Source organism: Condylostylus longicornis, unplaced genomic scaffold (genome assembly GCF_029603195.1).
Source record: "Condylostylus longicornis isolate FDR11 unplaced genomic scaffold, ASM2960319v2 ptg000119l, whole genome shotgun sequence".
NCBI classification, from domain to species: Eukaryota; Metazoa; Arthropoda; class Insecta; order Diptera; family Dolichopodidae; genus Condylostylus; species Condylostylus longicornis.
In genome coordinates this window covers 746,106-764,297 of record NW_026578087.1, presented here as the reverse complement: position 1 = coordinate 764,297, position 18,192 = coordinate 746,106, and positions in this window count along the sequence as shown.

Here is an 18,192-nt window from a genome sequence, read left to right as displayed (position 1 = left end):
CACAAATTTCATTTCTGGAATATCATATAGGTAGAATGTGGCATGGATGGCATGTGATAAGGGCTACTTAGATTTCATATAGGTATACTTAACACTACAATGCGATAGAAGTGAAAATGTAGAAGTGGAACAAATGTCGAAACTAAAAACAAACGAAACAAACAAAGGTAAATAATTGTCAAAACAAAAATAAAGAAATAGAAAAACTCAATCAGGAACCCAAGCTGCTCTATTTAATATGGTATCCAAAGGTTATGTTGATATTGATAACAACAACAAAGTAACAACAGTATTTTTTGATACAACAAGGGCGTTCGATACGTTTACTAGTGATATCTTATGGCTGACCCTCTTCTCGATTTATATAAGTAGCCTACTAAATTTAAAATTGAAAGACACACAATATACGCATCCAGACGATTTGCCAATAGTTTATGAAGACGATGCACACGCGATAAAAATACTAGAGCATGTTTCATTCAGCTGTTTCTTAAAATATTTAGATAAATATATTTTTAAAAAACACAAAAGTCTGCTACAAAAAATGCAGAACAGGACCAATAAAAATTTGTATGATTAAGAAAAAATAAACCGGAATAAAATAAATTCATTACGAAAACCAAATAATACCATTAAATTTACTTATACACAGTAAATTTGAGCTTCAGGTAAATTTTATGGAAACCAACAATATAAAAACGAATATCAAACCATATTTTAATAAAAATACTCACACATATGTGAGAAGAAATGCTGATGAAGTAAGAATTTAATCGTTTAATAAGCGTGATGCAGTATACAACGTCGTCTACAAAATCTATAATGAATTGCTTTCAGAAATCAAAAACTGTGATAGTCTTAGTTTATATAAAAAATATACAATATTAGAAAACGAATTTTAATTTCAAATCTCTTATAAAAATCAGTCATGTGTTCAATTATTACTTAGATATCCAAAAGCTAATTTTAGCTGGATGTCTGAGCTATAATTAACACATGAGTGGCAGATTCGGGTAAGTGCAATAAAACTTCAAAAGTTAAATTTAAATATTTCAAAAACAAGTTTTAATAGCTAGATTTTCAAGGTGCAAAGTACAATACAGTTGATTTGATTAGACTGACTGAAATATTTGTGCTTCTTTGTAATTATTTCGAAAACTGCCTCTACAATGTAAAGCTTATACATATAAAAATTTTATTTTGATTAAATCCGTCGCGATGTACACTCTTTTTTTTTGTTGCACGCCTATTGTTATGCAATTTTATTAAGCATAATTAACAATTTTTATCATTACATATGTTGTTCGCTCATTTGAATACAAAAATAGAATAAAATTTTTATTTTCAAAACATTTTTATTATTTTTTTAATATTTTTATTTCAAATTTGTTTTTTTTTTATTTACGTACTTGTTTAAATTATATGTGTTTTTTAAAATATACACTATTAATATTGGAATGTTGCGGGATGTATGCATATGCAGTACAGTGGCATACAGGTTTCTTATATTTGTTTTATTAAGTGACTATTCTTGTTTTCTAAAACAACAATCACAAATCGATAAATACACTAAAAAGTATTAAAACATTGTGTGTGTGTGTGTGTTTTTTTTAACTTAAAATTCAATGTTTCAATTTCTCAGGTGAGTTTTCGTCTATTTCCCATATGAAAATCCATTAAAATCAATCTTTTTTTCTTTAATAGAATAAAATTGTTCTTGAATTTTATTCAATATTATTATATAATGACAATAATATCATATCTAAGTATGTATGTATGTATATAAATTAAAATATTTAACATAGATTTAGTCTATTTGTTTAAGAAATTTTTTAAAATATAAAATATTTGAATCGATGCTATTGGGAAACAATCTGGGGTGGTTTTTAAGAACTTAAGTATGACATTTCGAATTTATACCTATACTTATATACTGATTTTTTTGCCAATATATTCCACATATAAGGTAGATGAGTATATTTTGTGCCAATTAAACATACTAAGTATTCATCCAATATAATTTTGTTTTTTGTATTGTAGAAGAGAATTGGTTGGAATATTTATAGCAAAAATTGCTCCATTGTGAATTAAGAATATATAGGTAATGTGAATTCAATGTTGTACACTTAAGTAATTTTACCTTGAAATTTAAATAAATTATATACATATGAATTTTTCGAATATAACTTATGATTTTTGTAGTCAATTTTCCAAAATAGTCTTACAAAATTTTAGTTTTGGCATAGAATACACATACGTATAGGTATTTTTGCCCAATCTTCTAAGTTATTTTGAAATTAACTCCAATATTAAGAATAAAATGCAAAATTTGGCATCACATAAATTTCATATAAAATACCTGCGTCTAATTGTCTGCAATTTACTAGTTCTAGTCTTAGCAAAAGAGGGTTGCTCCCCCCGGTTACTATATAATGCTAATACCCGGTCAACTATAATGCTAATCGGTTACACTCAAATTAATATTCGAGAACCTGGCATTTCAACGTTTACATTTCACGTACGTATTCCATGAAATAATAATCGACAGAAGCGACAATGAGAATGCTAGCTCAACTTCATGTAATTTGTTCGATCTATACAATTTCTGTTACAGAGTTCTGTTTCATAATAAATTGAAACCTATTCTATATCCAAATTTTCATATATTCATCTCGGTTTATACATCATACTGTAAGATACACACTTTACTACATATTTGGTTGAGAATATTTTGATATCGTACAATAAAGATAAAAATATATAAATATGGGGGATAGATTGAATTGTACCCTAAAGGAATTACATGACTTTCTTTTTTTAACAAAATAAAAAATTACAAATTCTTTTACTAGTTTTTAGAACTCATTTATAGCTTTTGAATATGGGAATATGTTCTTAATTTCCTTAGAAATTGAATTTTTAATTTCTTTGTAAATTGTTTTTGTGCTGTTATATGATTTCCACATTAAAAATCATTTAAATTTACAAATAAATATTCATATACAGTATGTATATATATGTATAAATAAATTTTATGTAACACACAGGTGACACAAAGTGATGTTGTTGTAATCATATATTTGATATACACACAAGTATGTGTACATCCATAAAATAAGGATAAACTTATATAAATCAAAAAAAAATTATTGTCCTTGCCCTTAAGGTGTAATATAATTCATTTTTCATCATACATACACATGTAGCCATACATATACATACTTCTTTGTATACGGATGTATATTACATGATACGGACTATATTACATGTTTGTATACATGTACAACATCCTTATGCTTATGTTATACAATCAGAAAAACAAAATTTAAAGATGTTCCGGTAAATTGTTTTATTTATGAGGTTTTAAATCGATTGAAATCCCAAACATATAAAAAAAAATCAAGAGTCCAAAGAGCAAAAAAAAAATCAATTTTATTCAAATATTGATCCCTCTTACACCCATAATACGTACGTAGGTATGTAGCTACTTAAATTGTTTATGAAGCAAAAAGATTCTTTGAAATTACTAAGCATATTATTTAAGGATTACAAGGATATTAAATTAGTAATCTATATAATGCGTCTATGAACCATATTGGTCCTTATATTTTTTAATTTTATTTTTGTTGCTCTTTGTTGGTTGGTTATGTCCCTTACATCGAAGTTCGAACACTTAATTTAATAAAAATGTTTTGACTGTGCAGAAAAAAAATTTTTATGACTTATGCAATAAGGATTAAGATTTTTATTATAATTTTTGATGTTAATCTCAATAATTTTATTATATGGTTATTTTTAAAACAAAAATTTTTGATTTTATTGACAAAATTTTATTTTAAGTACTTTATACTCCTGTCTATTTTGTTATACAAAAGTAGTACCGGACCGTATTGTTAGACATTCTGCTATACAAAATTATATGTGGTAATGAAAATATACGCAAATAAGTCTTTATGTAGTATAGAAGTCTTTCTTATATAAAAGTCATATTGACATTTTAGAATGCTTAATAAAAGAGTTCCCATACTCTAAATACAAAATAAGAAAAAAAAAACATTATTTTTTACTTAAAATTTCATTGAAAAGACACAAGATATTGACGTGATATTTAAGTGTGCCAATTTTATTCATCAGTCAATTTGTTAAGACGAATTGAACGGGAACAGATATAATCTTTAATAAAATATTTTAAAATTTCTGCATTCGCAATATTTTAATTGTGTTCATTTTAACTTAGGCCGAATTTGGGAAGAGCAATGCTACATCACGGACAATATTGGCCTCCTCAATGTCGCTAGTTATGAGTCTTGATAAGCTTAAATCAGGTGGCGTATAACACAACAGAAAAATCACGACCTTTATATTAAAACAATTATCACGACCTTTATATTAACTGAGAAGTTCCTTTTTCAAAATCTATTGAGTGACAAAATTTTGATTTTTCCTTTAGTTGAGGTTATCGTATGTCTTCATGTCGTTGATACTACAACCCTCTCGAGTCAATAATAACCATGAAACAAAAATTATTTGTTTATAGTTTGTATGTGATAATAATGTCTATATTGGACCACAACACATGCTTCGGTCTCATTTGCGTCGAATACAACAACAAATCAGTTTCTTTAATGTTGCTCAAGTATTACTTTATTTATAATGATTTTCCAAAGTATGTACTCAATTCCGTAAACATTTGGTCACACTATACGCCTTCCTTTTCATAAAGCAAACATGTATATGGTATAATATTTATATAAAATTATACTGCAAACTTTTCGCATACCCATATTGAACAATCCAAAAAAAAAGAAAGAAAAAGTGAAAGTTTGAAGTTTATAAAAAAGGATCAAAAATAAAAAATACTACATTTTCTTTTATTGAAAATCATAAAAGGTGCTTTGCATCCTAAACCACACAATATTTCTTCTCTTATTTTCTGTTCTTATACACACAACCTGTTTCCAAAATTCAAATTTAACCCATTCTATTACTATGCTGTGTACTATTTGTGTAGAAAAGAAAAAATTTAATAAAAATAAAGTCATAAGTTCATTCATAAAAGAAATCGAAAACCATAATAATAGAAAAAGGATGTTTCCATTATGATAATAAAATTATAGTAAGGATATAAAGGTAATATATGAGTTCCTATATATTTGGTATGGAGTATATAAGAGATGTACAAATATGAAGTGAAAAAAACTAGTTGGATGTGAGAGAGCTTTTGATAAAATGAGAACAATATAATGATTTTCAAGGATTTTATAAAATCATATATTGACATTTTTATTAATTTTCCATAAAGGATAAATTTAAATAATACAATTCATAATAAATTTTATTTCTATACAGTTAGAATAACACGTGGATTATTGAAATATAATTTTATTTCTAAAAAATCTATCAAAATTTCCATAAAGAAGTGCTGCTATATACGCACAAAATAAAGCATCACAATTTCATTACGAAATTCATAATGTAAATGTGGTCAAACAATTCCGAAATTCTACCAGAAAACTTATTCTTATTTAAATAGTTACAACTTTGAAGGGCTTGCAAAAGTAAGGGGAAACCGAAAATCTAACTACATATATCGCAAAAGTAATAGCCTAGTCATTATAGACATTGTCCAGTAAAGTATCATTTGCACAAACTGGGAAAATCGGACTACATTTAGTGTAGTCTACCTGTTCTGCCTGTCAGGAGGCGCAGAGGGTTTGGGTGTAGCTTTCTCAGTATTGGGGAGTTTTTCTCAACTTACGTCCAATTCCATCAGTGATATTTCCGGATAATTAGTTGGGACCAAAATAATATAATTGAAATATGAGAGAACTAAAATAAGCCACATTGAGAAGAGATGTTCTTTTGCCTATATCTTTCTTTAGTATTCTACAATCTACAAGATAAGTAATAAAAAATCAGCAACGTATCGTTGCCGATAAGAGTTTTATAATCTTGTTGTACATTAGAATTTCTCGAATAAAAGTCATTGATCTTCAGAAATTTACAATTGAAACCAGAAAAAAATAGCGCTAACAAACGCAAATAACACTAAGCTAAATTATTAATTCGTGCAATAAAATAATGCCAATAATATGTAATGAAAAAAATGGCAAGCTTCTAACATTTTCAAAAAATCTCCAGCATTTCTGATTTTTTTGTTTTATTAATTTGAATAATTGAACCTTTCTTTACTAAAATTTCAGTATTTTTCCTCGCTGTTATCCTCGATATAATCATTTTTCTTATATGATAATTAAATTTTTACCCTTGCAACAAAATTTCCTCTCAAATTTACTTCATTTGTATACAAAATGAATTCTGTACAATAAAATTTCCGTTTCTATAACTATTAAAAATCAAATATTTTTGTAGAATAATACGAGAATTATTGTCAGTTTATAATACACTGAGAGAAATGTTTGCGGGAAGTTCAATAACTCTTATAATTCCGAGCTCTTCTAGTAACTGAAAACGTTTCTATTGCTATTCTGAAATGATCCTAAATTGATATTTTTACCAATACGAACTTATATTCGAAAAGTAATATAAATTTGCATTTCGTTTGTTAAGACAAGAAGGAACGGCCGGAGATATAAGTCCGTCCGATATAAGTCGATTTATCTTTATCTATCTGCCTATCTGCTCGTTTCAATAATTATTTAATAACCAATTCAGTTAAATTGACAAAATTTGCATAAATACTTTATTAGAGTTAATACCAGAACCTTATTTGGATTGAATTTGATCGAAACTCATTTGAACTTCATAATTAACTTGACAAAAGGAATTTGGGCCGCCAACTATATGGACAACTATATGCCTTTATATAAAAAAAAACAAAAGACTATACGAATATGTTCGGCAACTTTCATTTATAGCTCTTAAACTTTTTTATTCGTAGGGGTGTTACAGAGTTGACACGATCAACTCCTTATCTCTTCTCGTTTTTTCCATAAATTTACAGGAAAAAGAAATTCTCAAAGTTCTATTTTATATTTTATTCATCTTTTGGCCTTAATAAATTTATTCATCTACTCTACATGCATATATAGGGTATTTTAATATTTTTGAATTAAGAATTGCAACTTATTATGTTTATTATTTGTGCAATAAAAATAGTGAAAAATAATGCCAACAAAGATTGAAAATATTCTACTCGAATAAGTTTGAGGGTGTTTTCATTTAGTAAAGAGTATATAGGTACAGCAAAAAAATCCTTTTAGAGCAAAATTTGTAATAAAAGACGTTTTTCCTTTAGATGTGAATTTTTCCTATTTTTCTTATTTTCCGCTTGATTTTTTTTCTTGTTTCTGGTTAGTTTGGTTTTCAATATTGTCTTAAATTATTACCGCTTTATTTTTCATTTTATATTTATAATAAATTTTAACGACCATCCTTGAAAATTAACTCTGATTATTATTAAAAGTAAAAAAAAAAAGGAAGAAATAATAATGAGATGAAAAATTTTCTAAATGAATGGAGAAAAATTATTTTTTTTTTGAAACTTTGGCTATATGCGTTTTGTTATACGAATTTAATTCACGCGATATGAAAATTTCATCAACAATACAAGGCATGGGTGAATTCAATGAATTTTAAATAGAATAATTTACATAATTTTTAATAACATTAAATTTAGATTAAAGATTTTTAAAGAATTTATTCGTTTTTTTTCTTTTCTGATTGACAAATTGATTATGCACTTGTTATACACTCATAATTATGCAATTTCTCACAATTATACCATAAAAATTTAGTAAAAGAATGTCTTAAGAATTTTTATAAAGTGAGAAAAAATTAAAATTTCCTTAATGATAACAAAATTAGCACATAAAATATAATTGTTATAATTTTTAATTTCGGAATTGAAATTTTAATTTTTTTATATTTTTTTTTGTATAGAGGGTTGGATTTCATATTCTGTTTCATATGCAAACAGATTGAAATTTGTGAATAAAACTTAACAGGGCATGATTTATTTGAATTTTTTAAAATTTGATATGAAAACGTTTTTAATATAGAATTGGTTATCGCTGCTAATTTAGTAAGAACGTACCTTCGAACGCTAAAAAATATCGGTGTTTGATAGTCATGTACACTTATTCACATACCCTCAATGTTGAATTCTGTGTTTATTTAGTTGTATATCAGTCTGTCGCCATCCATCCGACCATCTATTAAATTCTAAATTTCTTAGAAAAGTTATTCATTTTGGATTCAAAAATCGAAGTAGGGGTTAAGATAATCATCAACACACCACTGAATTTGCTGTTATACTGTTTATGTATCTGTCTTCACCAGGAACAATACCGCCCTCTTATGTGGGCATGTATTTTACAAAAGTATACTATGGTGCAAGAACATAAAGTCAAATATTTATCCATTAAATATTTTCTTTTTGTTGATGTTATTGTAATATTGTTTGCAGATCTTATGTTGTATATATAACAACCGCTAATGAAAGTTATAGTTAGATGTAGTTTTAACATTGAGCATTCCTTGTACTCAATGAGTTGGCTCATTTCATGTGCCAACGTGTCAGGCTCAAAACCGATTACAATCCAAAATTTATTATACATATTCAAGGTAAAAGTTCTTCTGTCGTAGCCATACAGGTTATGTAAATCTTTGCTTTGAGCAATCTACAGCAAACTGATATTTTTTTGTAGGTGTTTCGCCTTCTTGTTTTCTTCAATTTTTTGTTTATATGTGATTTCCATGCAAAATTTTAGTCTATTATAACTCTAAAATATTTGTATTGCACCGCCCTACCTAAATACCTGCTATACTGGTAAGAGATATTTATATTATTATCTGTCGGTTTTTCATTGAAGAACAAGTAGGCCTTTTTGTGTTGATAGTGAGCTTTTGTAAACATTCACACTTATATTTATCTCATATCAGTATTTAGTGCCTATTGGGATTCGCAACTACAAAAGGTTTACCTTTTAACTTTATGCAGAGTAGGCTGTTGACGTAGCAGGAAAGCAGTGTAGAACTCAGTGTGCTACACATATAATTATTTGAAAACTATAAAAGCTACACGTTTCGATAACAAGGCGACAGGTTTTATTATTAAGGCAATAGGGTTTTTATTAGATAATTGCCCAAAAATTTAGATTATGTACAGGGTGGCGCAAAAAGAACGATATGTTTTGAATTCTTGATAACTTTTTTATTTATTAATTTTTTTTTTTTATTTCAGAATCTTGTAAACAAGGCTTGGCAAAATTATAATGGAGCAGTACACAACGTAGCAGCGAACAAAAATCATAGAATTTTACTATAAAAATCACAGGTCAGTCACTTTAACTCGGCGAGCATATCGGCGATATTTCAATGTGCGGAATCTGCCCTCTGCAGCAACAATAAACCGCCTGGTAAGACATTTTGAAGAAAATGGATCAGTAAGAAACGTACAAATTCGTACAAGCACAATTTCACTTAGTTTAGAAGATTTTCCAAATTTTTGTGTTGTGAAAATTTAATATTCTAAAAATTGAGATTTTCTTAAAAGAAAATATTGAGAATGAAGAACTGTACATTTACCACTAAATTAAGTAACAAACTGTAAAAAAATTTTTAAAAATAAATTTAAAACTTAAAAATTCTTGCAAGAAATTCATATTTACAGATTTATTGTTTATTATAGCATGATGCAAATATTTACTCTAAATAAATTTCTAAAATAAAAACAAATTTTATGAGGTAAAAATTCTTATCATTTAAAAAATCGATAAAGTTACAAGTTAAAGACAAATATAAAAAAATTCCGCAATCATCATTAGAAGAGAAGTGATGAATTTATGTGTGAGAAGAAGCAGGATCTTCAAATATTCATCATAAAAAGTTCAAATAAATTGATCAAACAAAGTTAACAAATCAACGACTTCTTATTGGTGTCAAAAATTGTATAAACACAAGGTATTCGACATTTAAGTATACATATGTATGTATAGAATGTGTATGTGTATCTAACGAACGAACATAGAAAAATAAATCAGAAGGATAATTTGCCGTTTAAAATTTTCTTAGTTTTTTTATTTTTTATGACAAATAATTAATCAATATTGTTACACTTTGAATTCTTGTATAGAAAGGTGTATGTACATACGAGTATGTGTATATCAAGGATAAATGTAAATATGGAATTAAATATTTTTTTCATTTGCAACAAGGCCTCTATTAATTTTTCACTTAAATGCGTCGTTCTTGTGTGAACAAAAACAAAAATAATTGTAAATAAATCTATTAAAATGTTTGTGCAGTTTCTTCACACCACTACGTTTATAATTAGATTTTTAAATTTATAATATATAAACTTAACTATATGTATTCATACTGCTGGAACTGACATTCAAAAGCAGAATGATATTCATTCGGGTATTGAGTAGTTGGTCGCTGTGAATATAAACGCAGTTCCCTTCTGTGTCTTCCATTAGTTATATGGTTCTCTCTGTGCAATATTAAAGTTAGACTTGAAATTCAGGAAATATTTGCTGGATGGCTGACTACAAACTAATGTCATCATGCGAAGGTGTTTCACCCACCGTAGTCAAGGTAATTTAACACATCAAATCTGCACAAACTGAATTAAAATAATTTTTTTTTTGCAGATTTCACAGGATCATTAACGAAAATGAAAAAAATATTTTTAATATGTATCCACTAGAACACGCAAATGTAAAATGAAGAAGCTTGCTCAGTATTGATGATCACATTTAATTCCTTGAAGAATATCGCCGTATAATATGATTAGAACCGGGACAGTGATATTTTATTTATAAGTAGTCATTCACTCTTTACGAGCTAATGCTCACCTTAAGAATATTTTTGAATAAATAAATAAATAAGTATAGGGTTTTGTGTAGGGTCTACAATGCCCTATATTGAGGTATGATGATCAGGGGTAAACTATTTTCCCACCCATATTTGTCTATACGAAAAATGTTTTTATAAAATTGTTTATTAAAAATTTATTACTAAATTGATGTAATGTTAAAAGAAAAATATAAAAGACAAATTACATATATTATTTTTGTATACACATACATGTAGACTATGTATATGTATCAACAGTTGTACTCAAAGGAATCTTCTAACGGTATAAAGATAAACATCATTTTTCTTCCTTCTTCCCTCTCTTTCTTTAAAACACTTTTAATATTCTCCTTTTAGTTTATATTTTATATTTACATTCGGGAATTTTCGCACGAAATATCATGAATTTTTATTTATTTGAAAATATTTTAAATATAATTTGTATATGCATGTGTATGTATGAATAAAATAATGTATGTAACCACAATATGCTGATGTGCATACATACCACAATGTGACAAAATTAAGCAATATTTCTAATTCAATATGTAGGCTTACATAGTGCCGCGCCGCGCCGTGTTACTAGAAAAAAATAGGGAAAAATAAATTTTTATAAAATTTTGAAACCTCAATCCCGATAAAAAACAGTTTTTGAATATTGAACAGGTTTCTACTATAATAGTCTAAACAATCTCGTCACGAATTTTTTCAAAACATTAGTGGAATCGTCGTGGCTTTTGCAGTTATAGATTATGATTAAAGCAGAGAAAATTGAATTATTTTTGAAATTGCATAACAACTACTCAAATTGCCACATTGTTTACGTTCGAATTTAGTGGAGTTTAAGAAACAGTTATTGTAGATAGTTTTCGAAAATTTGGATTTCGGATTTTGAAATTATCGCGGGAAAAACAAACAGACAAAGACTGATTGTGTTTCGCTAGGTGTTTTAAATTTGCAGTGTGTGTTAATAAAAGTGTTACGAGTATTATAAACAAATTGTTTAATAAATATTTACCTACGATAAAAGATATGAAAACTAATTTGCACTTATAAATTGAAGTTGTAAGCCTCTGTTGTTTCAATAAATTATTATACTATGTTTTCAAAGTCAAATTATCACCTTAAATATTTGTAAATAATTTTGTTATTCTTTTTTTTATATATATTCGGCAATCATTTAATAAAGTCAATAAAAGATAGAAATTTCTGTAATTTTAATATACACCCACACATACCTAAGCATGTTATAGGCTCCTTAATAAAGGTATCTAATATTAAAAATATTTTTTTTCTCCTATTTTTTGCAAACGTATTTTTGTCACAATAGATTGGTTGGGTTCATAGACAAATTTGATATTTGTTGATTATGTGCACAGGCATGTGAGTAGCTGCAATTAAATATTTAATGTTTGCTTGTTTGTATATGTATGTATTGTGTAGATTTTTTATATTCGGATCCAACATAATTTATAGAATGATTGGACTAACATATGTGAGCTGTCACAGTAAATTTTTTCTATAGGCTTTTATTAAAAAGCATTGAATAAGAAAAATGTGTGTATATAAAAGTCAATATGAAAAATTATTGTGGTTTCATTGAATAAAATTTTTTACCAACCCATAAAACAATGAAATTATTACATACAAGTCTACATACCTTCTAAATCATTTTATCTTTTCATTGATGTCGTCATCGATCCGCTTTTGACATGACCTTTTTATGGGCTTAATGGTTTTCAAGTGTTTTTCTTTCAAGAAAAGATGAAAAATAAAAAAAATTTTTTCTTAATAAAAGAGAAGGATTCTTGTCTTTTAATGAACAAGTTTTTTTTTTATAGTTTATCTTCGTATATGTATATATGTGTGTAGAAAAATTAAATTCATTTATATAAATTTATTTTGTTTATAAGACTAAAGGTAACCTGTAATTATTAGACTGATATTGAAAATAGCCTATTCATTTGTTAATCATTCTGAGCATATTAGGGTTTTCGATTATCCGAAAATATTAGTATTTTTCCATTGCAATTTTAGCTTCTTTCACTTCTTGATATAGTTGCTTATACGCTAAAGTTGCCGAACATTCATTCTTAATTGTTAATTTTTTCATAATGGAATTCTTCTTTGCTTTAAAATTCCTTTCTTCTTTCGGTGTATAGTTAGCATTCTTTGAATCATAACTGTGATTGCTGCAGTTTTCCAAGGCCTGGATATAGGACTGATGTAGAAGGCTGATGAGAATCACAAATGATCTTATAGGTTGAATTGAGAATGGTCAAAGGGCCCCAATCTCCCACGCAGAAAAAAAGGAGGTCATGAAAATTATTAAGCAAAAGTGATCAAAGAAGATTTCGTTATTCTAGTAAAGCGTATATTCTAGTGTAAATTAAGAAACAATTTAAAATTTAAAAATTAATAATATGCAACAGGTAGGTAACTAATTTTTTCTTATTATTATTTATATTTTATACTGTAAATGTTAAAAAGACGCACATGCGTATTACTAATTCAGCATTTTCCCCATTTCAAATTATAACAGAAATTACAACAATAATAATGTTATAAATTTTGCCTTTAATGAATGACACACTTTAGTACTCTGTTAGCATTCAAATCATTAATAACAAAATTTCATTCTACATAAAGTCTGTTTTAAATTATTTAAAAATATTTTTGTTTGTATGTACGCCAAACGCTGTAATAAGCATAATTTTCAGTATTGTGCGTTATACAGAAGACAAAAGCTTCTTTTCAACTATGCAATTAGTGTCATTTCTCTCTAAAATTTTTTTCATTATCTTTATTGCAAAAGGGTTAATTTTTTGCTATAGTTAGTACTATTTCATATCTACTGTACTATGACTAAAAATTATGAAACAAAAAGTTTCAGAAGGGAAACGAAAATTTAAAGGAGATTATGAAAAATCATAAAGCTGTGAATGTAGCTGCCATTATTCATTTCAATTTTGTTTTTAATTATATAAAGTTTACTTGTTTTTCTTTTCTATTTAAAGCCATGCTAAATAAGTACATAAGGTGTATGTTTGTATAAATTTTTGGTACATACATTTTGGATCATTGTATATTTAAACGCAGTCATATTTCGCGATTTTCTTTTAAAGAAAATTACAAAAACAAAGAAAGTAATGGGAAAAAAAAATTTTTTACATTTTCTTCCTTTTGTTTATTGCTCTAATTAAAGTCAATGGTTTTAAAAAAGTAAAGAAAAAAAACCATTAAAAAAGCAGAAGAAGATTTTTTTGCATGTTACTTTAAATTCAAGATCAAATCTTTTTCATAAATTCTAAAAATTTGAATATTTATTTTTCAACAAAATTCTTTTCACTAGCATTTTGATACTTATTTAGTCACTATAGTTTTGAAGTCTTCTAATTTTTCTCAAATTTGCAAACTATTCAAAAAATTTAAATAAAAACGAAATCAGCTTGTTCCCATATACCAACGTAACGTTGTGGAAATTCCTTTGTTACACTTATCACATTGTGACTGAATTCTGTCTATTTGACATTTAATACAGTGGTCCCTTAACAGGAATGTTTCCATGCGTATGTCCGTAACGAAACATTTAAGAATTGTGTTGATAACAATGCTCAACTTTCGCAACATAGAAAACTCTCAAACGTAATATAGTTTCAATTTGAAAGCATTTCTTTGATACCATAACGTCGTTTCACCCCAGATTTGGAAACAAATTTCTTATTGGGAGTCATATTTCCATTTAGGGGCCTTTGATATTAGGATTCAGAACTTTTAAAATTATATATAACCACAATAAAATTTGATAACTATATATAAAATCCTCTAACTCTGTGGTGAAATTCTTATATAGTGTACGTTTCGTTCAAACCGAAATATTTTCATTTTATAAGAAAATATTCAATTCTAAAATAAAACTCCTTCCAAGAAAATTTAAATTGATTAAAAATCTCGATAGAAATGACTGCATCCAGCTCTGGTAATTGATGCTGAAGGTTTAGCTGGCAAAATAAAATACACTGCCGATCACACAACAAAATGCATAATAATAGCAAAAAGAAATACTTACACACGCATTTATTTTACATAATAACTTATTTGCCTAGAACTGCGGTATGAATCAGCAAATTTAAGATTTTTAGGTTTTTTAACCTCTCTTATCGTTTTTTAACGGATTAATCAGCACTTGTAATGTAATTTATGTGATGATTATAAAAGAAAATAGCTATAGGCTCTGTGTGTGGTGTGTATATAAAGAGTTCATCTCATATACTAGAATTTGCTTTGGAAATCAATGGGCTATTTGTGCCATTCATGATAAAATTTTTAGTTCAAATTTTCTATAAATAAAATCGAAAAGATAAAAAAAAAAATCATATTTTTTTTTTAAAGTCTCTTCATTGTAACACGAGTATAAAAAGGGGACGTTCGTCTAAGAAATTTTAATGCAAAAAAATTAAAAGAATAAAACTACATATACACTTACATTAGTTAAGAATATATATATATATATGGAATTTAGGAATCTATTTACATACAATCATTTAAAGATAATTAGAAAACCTCTTAAAGCTATTGACCTCAATTAAAAATAAATTTTATCGATTATTACTATACAAAATTTTCCTTTCCACATACATTCCTTTTCTTTTGCTTCTTTCTTTTAAGTGAATCTATAATTCTTGCTCCTAATAAATATCCTCTATACTAATAAATTAGTCACTCCTACTATACTATGTGTTTTTGTGTTACATATTGTATGTTTGATTTTCATTATTCTCTTAATACAATTTCTACACACATGTACACTTGTGTCTCATATGATAATAAAGGATAAAAATAAAAAAGTATAGAAGAAAAATCTTTGCTTGTAATAAGATTAGATTTTAAAATCCATTCATCCTCTTAATTTATCATCAGAATATTGAGGGGTGTTTCAAATACCGAAATCGAAAAGAAGGAACGGAGGGCGTACTATTAGTATATTCTACATATATATATTGAATTTCTATTATTATTGCGTTATTATTAATTTTATTATAGAGAAAACCTTGAATTATTATTCGATAACTAATCGAATTTTTTTCTATTTTAATAATCTCTTAAAAAATGAACAAAATTTTATTCAAATTTTAGGATGTTGAATGGTAACACCAAATAATATGAAAGTAAAAAACTAATACTTTATTTTGAAAGCAATTGTTAGCACCTTACATTCTCTAAATCTTGTATGATTGTTAGCAATGTGATTAATATGGGAAGTGTTTTCCTTTTAACAAATTATATTTTTGATTTGCGAAGAGTCATTATAATGTAAAAGTTCGCGTTCCTTTCCAGACGATATAACACTCTATCCGCTTTTTAGGGTCGTTGGGAGTAGTTTATTAGAATCAATGTTTGCAGTAAACTTTTTCGGATGAAGCATAAAGAAGCAGTGTCTGCTGGGGCTACTAAGGGACCCATGGTGTGCCGTTCCATACTCTCAACTAGTACCTGGGTTTACTTCCTGTCTATATGAGGTGAATGTATACTATGATGATGGTTCCTTATGAGGTGATGGTATGTGACAGAAGAGTTGTCCTCATTACTACTAAGATGGAATTATCTCAATATAGCAATTTATCTCAAGTTGAGCAGGAACGATGCGGAGGGTCGGAGCATTATCATCTTTAGAGAGTGGGATCTCAGGTGCAGGTATATAAAATTGATATGTGCGTGCACTATCGCCTAAACACAAGCAAGATATAGCGATCATATCTTAAAGTCAGGCTGTTATAGGAAGGCCGAGCTTAGATACTCATTCACTTTCAAGGTAGTGTGGGGTTGTCTTGATTAGTTTGATTAGACTGAACCGAGTTACATTGAACTGGAAGCTAAAATGAAGTGCTGCGGAAGATGGTTGGAACTGGTGCGTTTTTACGAAATCGTAAATTACGAGATTGGACCGTTCTAAGCTGGGGTAGCCCAAGAAATTTATGCTAGAAGTGAAATAGTGATTGATGAGTATACCCACGAATCTTGACAACTGAACCGAAGATACTGAAGGTTCTGTATGGAAACGGATTAGATTTCAGCAAACATTTTCGATAGTGTTCAACGTTAATCTAAAGAAAAGAAGTGGGCAGCTAAGATATCACGGCAAAAGAACTGTGAAAAATCGATTCAAATAAGAAACTCAAATTTATATAGATCTCGGGGGAATTTTAGATGTGATAAATAGTTTTGCCCTTTGGAACTTACTCAGATAATCGACATGAGTGACAACACATTTATTATTTTGTACTTATATTAAAAATATATTTCAAATATCTTAATATGTAACTTAATTTCTTAAAATTCTCATTTACATCCCATGTTACACATTAAATTTTATTTGATATAGTGCCGCATTTCTTTAAAAGAAAATTTCTGAATATTCTCAAACCATTTTAAAATGAGTGATATTTGATTGTTTTTTTGCCATACTAAGGAGCTTTCAATATGTATGTAGGTACCATCTTGAATCTGATTTAAAAAAACACTTGTTTTAATTTTTCCTTTTTCTCTAAAATACTTTATAATTCAATTTTGAATTTTTATTCATCGTCATCATCAAATGCTGAACATCACTTTTTCTAATAATATATTTAAACAAGCAGTAAATATATTCATAAATGCGGATACGGCGAATGCATATTCATTTTGAGTGATGAACAATCGTTACCCTTATTGTTTTTTTTTTGTATGAATTAAATTTCGCGAGACTTTTTATTATACAGTACAGACGTACATACAAATAATAGGGAGGCAGAGAAATATGAAATTTTCAAAATTATATAAGAAGGTCAATTTCAAGGGGTTTCCAATAACTCTGATTCAGATTTTTTCTCAATTGCTTTTGAATTTTATTTTTATATTCATATATTCAATAATAATAACATTATATAGACATACTTGTAGTAGAAAAATTATGGTTATTAATATTTTATAATGACTGATCTATACATAATTTTGGATTAAATGAACATCACCGTACTATATAATACTTAGTGCATATAAATAAATGTCTTATACTTTATATATAGGAAAGAATGCTTTTATATATGTGTGAGAGGGAGATAAGGAGCTTGAATGCGATTATAAATAATTTTGGTTTTGATGATGCATGTAAAATAATAATAATGAATTTGTAAAATAAATGAATATATGTATGTATGTATGTATGTATATAAATCATTATAAATTATACGAGAACAAGAAGCTCGTTTTGAAGAGGTAAAACTTACTTTGACTTTTAATAATATTCAATTTTGTTTTAATGGTATCGATTAAATTATAGACTCATATGCATATGTATATAATGCTATGTATGTAAAATACAAAAGATTATGA